Source organism: Limulus polyphemus, unplaced genomic scaffold (genome assembly GCF_000517525.1).
Source record: "Limulus polyphemus unplaced genomic scaffold, Limulus_polyphemus-2.1.2 Scaffold1441, whole genome shotgun sequence".
Lineage (NCBI taxonomy): Eukaryota > Metazoa > Arthropoda > Merostomata > Xiphosura > Limulidae > Limulus > Limulus polyphemus.
In genome coordinates, this window is record NW_013667051.1 from 252,919 (window position 1) to 257,306 (window position 4,388).

Consider the following 4,388-nt stretch of genomic DNA (forward strand, 5'->3'; position numbering starts at 1 on the left):
TGTAGCCTGTAGCTAAAACTTTAAAGTCACTTGAGAATATTTTATTTCCTGTAGTTTGGCTATATATATGTGGGTAGTAGAGGTGGGGAGTTTATAGAAGTTGACCGGTTCTTAAAGAAATCCCCTTGTGTTCATGGATATTTACAATTAAATGGCGTTTGTTTTTTCCACAGTATTGTAGCTTTGCAACTATCGAACATAGATGATCTATAAAGGAAGTGGGTTCGAAATGTAGTCTTTCGTATGGGAAATTAAAGTTTTACCTGATAGTTGATTTTTAAGAATTACGCTCACTTTGCCTAAGTAAAGAAGGCATAAATATACGGGACATTTAAATACAATCGTCCGTTTGTTATTGCTAATAACATTAATATATGTTTGTTTTTCACTTGACATTGTTGAGGAAAATGTAAAAAAAACAAAAAAAAACTGTTCGTCAGGGTATGTGTGTGTGTGATATTTACAACGAGGTTCAATAACGATATCAATGGTATTGCACAACTTAGACGACAAATTCAGTTTACTGGCGACATTTCACTTGATCACCGATCTTTTTTAAGAGTTGAAATCATTAGTTTAAATTGTATGAACTGCAAAATAATAATAAATTATCGTTATTAATTAGTAAAGTTTGTCACTCAAAATAAGTTTTAGTAACTTAGATGGTAGTTTAGCGAGTTCATCAAAAACCGTATTATTAAGAATATGTCGTAACGAAGCTTTCCATTAGTGCTAAATTAAGTTGACAATTTAATAAACGATAAAAATATACACAATCTTAGAAAATATGTGCCACTGAGATACACTGAAAGGTAGCTATGCGTGATATTAAAATGAACACGAGCAAAAAAAAAGGGGTGACATTTTTGAGTAATTCACTAAATTCAGAAATTTGTGTTGAGTTCAGGTTGTTAACACAATCCTCGAGAGATTCCAGATGCTTTGAAAGTTTCACATTCATTTTTGTATGAGGTACAATGTCTCTAACACTAGCTAAATGGCTTGCTTGCATCACTTTGCCTCTCTTACCATGTTAATGAATATTACAGTGGGGAGCTGAATAGCCAAAATGTCTGTAGTTACAGACCATGACTAATACAACACTTACACTAAAATAGATTATTATTTGATCAAGTGCAATCTCCTTTTCAGATAGTGCTTCATATGTTAGTCCTGTTCGCCCCAGCAGACAATAACAATGCAGTAGATTGCATTTATAGTACACCCCAAAAACCATGTGCACATTTGAAAGCATGACTAGTTGATTACCTCCTCTTCAACATGCAGTCCACTGTTCTCAGACCCAATATGGATAGCCCTGAATGGTTTTTGCCATAGGACTGCAGTTCACCTGTTGAACAAGCATAACTAGCTGAAAATTTCTACAGTAGGTCCATCCCTAAGATACCAATGCCTAAACACTATCTTTATTTGTCGTGCAACATTTCCAGGACAAAGTTGGAAATATACGTCTCCTCTCATGTCTAGTTTATCACCATTTGGCAGACCAAAGTTTGTGTCAGTGCTTAATTTGGTGGTTTTTTCACACAACACCTGATGCACAACAAAGTCGACTAAGGTTCTGACTGCACCTGTAGCCACACACACGCACACAAATAATCTCGTGCCATATGTCATTATTGGTACATACCTATGATGCTCGGTTTATGGTTCTTCAAACAAACCACCATAATGTTGAGTGCCACCTTATTGCAGCACTTGCCCAAACTGGAAGCCAAATTCAAATAAGGTCCCACTAGTTTATATCCTGAGTAGCTGCAGTCACAGATCATCGTCGACTTTACTGCATTTGTTGCGGTATCAGACTGAATTATATTTGAGTCCGATAGTCCTTTCTTGTGACAGGGTATGAATATTTGCGAGACCATTAGCGTACGTCACACAGTTCAACTGTGACCATATCTGCAACCATGGCAAATGGAATTTCCAAGCCCAATTGTCCTATAGGGATCCAGAGCGGCAACGACATCTGCTGCATAGGAACTAGTGTTCGATTATTATCACTTGCTTAAGGGTAGTCACGGATCCTTAACGCTGTTTCAAAGCTGAGTATGCAGTTTTAAAGATTCACCTATAACGTATTTAACGAATACGTTGTTCAACACTTTGTTCAGGCTAGCAAACCTGTAGGCTTAATTACATGAAATAAGATGAAAAAGTAATGTAAAAATAATGAATAAACGTATAACATTAAATTTAATAACGGCATATTGTATAACTCTGAATTATATTATGTAGAAGAAATAATCCATTCAGCTAAAAAGAAAGTGAGCACATACAAGTAACATTTAGACACAGGTTAAAAAATTGCGCTTCCGATCATTACTTATCAATATCCTATTTCAAAAGTGACTAAGGATACCATTAAGTGTTGTGAGATATTTAATTTGCAAACGTGAAAAATTCTATAAATGAAAAACTGTGTATGATAGTGCCATCGTCCATATCCTTCCAATGAAGATCAGTTTATACAGTATTCATGAGTCTATCTTTTCATACTTTTTTTCTGTATGGAAAGGAGTAGCTGTTAAATTATAATTCTCTATCAACAAAAACATTCATATTAGAATTTATACATCCTGTGCGCAACCGAAAGCACTGTTTTGTAATAGAAGACGAATAGTTCAACACAGAGTTCAGGAATCAGTTTGACATTACACTTGCGCTGAGATTTTGCCAGTTTTGACGTTTAAAGTTAAAAGCAGCATTTGCACTGAAAAAAAAAAACACGTAAATTTCTAAAGTGGCATGTGACGTATCTCCATGGAGAGGAAGAAGGAGGTTCTCGCAATGGAATATGATTTTATAAAGGTTTTGCATACAACGATAAGAAATCCAGTGCCCCAAGTTATGTAACGACGTTAGAAAAAATTTTGGTTTGAGCTGTAATCAGTGTTAGCCAGAGTAATAATCTCAAGGAAGAAATCTGTAAACATGTACTTAGTGCTGAAATACTTTTTAAACGCGAGTTGGTGTATGATAAACCAGTCATATACCGTTTTGGGGGGGGGGAGGTCAAATCAATAACATTATGATTTTTAAGACTGCTCTTTATTCTTAGTTTGTCCCTCGGTGGGACAGCAGTAATTCTTCGGATTGACAACGCTAAGATCAAGGGTTCGATTCCCCTCGGTGGACACAGCAGATGACCCGATATGGCTTTGTTATAAGAAAACACACGTACTCTTAGTTTACTTTGTATGCGAACAAGTTTTTTGTTTAAATATTGTCTCTCAAAAAATATTTCTTACATTTTATATATTACTTTTTCTTCTTATTTTGCAGATTCTCAGCTGCTTTAAATGTTTCACAAATCAGTAACCTTTAGACTGCTAACACTGAACACCTGTAAATAACTTGTTATGTAGGCATTTCCTGCACATTCAGCCTAGCTATCAAATTCTACTGAGTAAGATACAGGTCTGAAATGTTGATTTTACACGCATCTAATTTAAAAACTGTAATAAGCTAAGAGAACAGAACATACTAACAAATCAGCAGCTATGAGTGATAAATGTTCCTTGCTATTACTTAATTTTCTTAATAAATATTATTAAACATTATTTTATTTATTTTTCAATGTTGCCCTACCTGCATTGTGAGTAGAGGGGTGTTTTGCGCATTGTTTTTATCACTGTAGGCGTTTCAAATACATATATCTATAGAGAGCGACATTTTCAGTTTTGTGGTAGCATTATACAATAACAAATTATATGTACGATGCTGCTGATAAATAGCGAGATAAACCGAATGTGGTTCTGTTACGTACACCTAGATAAACTTGTTGACCTATTGTATATCATGTACTTTAGTTACTGAATGGCTATTATCGTGACAACTACGAAGTTTGATCATTTATGTACGGTGTTGCTTCGTACTACTATACATTATGTCAACGTATGAGACACTAGGTGAAACGATTTATTACTAATTTACCCAGCAATAAATTTAATATAATGGTCTAATTAATTGTACACACATTTATAAAATAAAATCTTACATAGAATTCAATTGATTCATCAGCTGGGAAACCTCACTGTGAACGATATTTTTGGCCGTAACTTTAATTTTCACTAAGCTAAGTTAGCAGACATAAATCTATCGTTGACTAGGATCTGTGGCATTATGTGTGTGTGTGTGTGTAGACAGATGGGTGTGGATAAATGACGTCTTTTGTTTTTAAACACTATATTGTTTAGAGTGGTTGAAAATTATTATAATAACGATAATAAAATTGCTAAATACAATGTCTACTTACTGTGTGTCCCCGAGTGAGTGAGTGGTTATGTTACGTATCTGGTCGTTTGTTAATTTCCGGTATAAATTCTTTCCAAGGAACTTCAGCGATACAAGTCTTTTCTTAATTA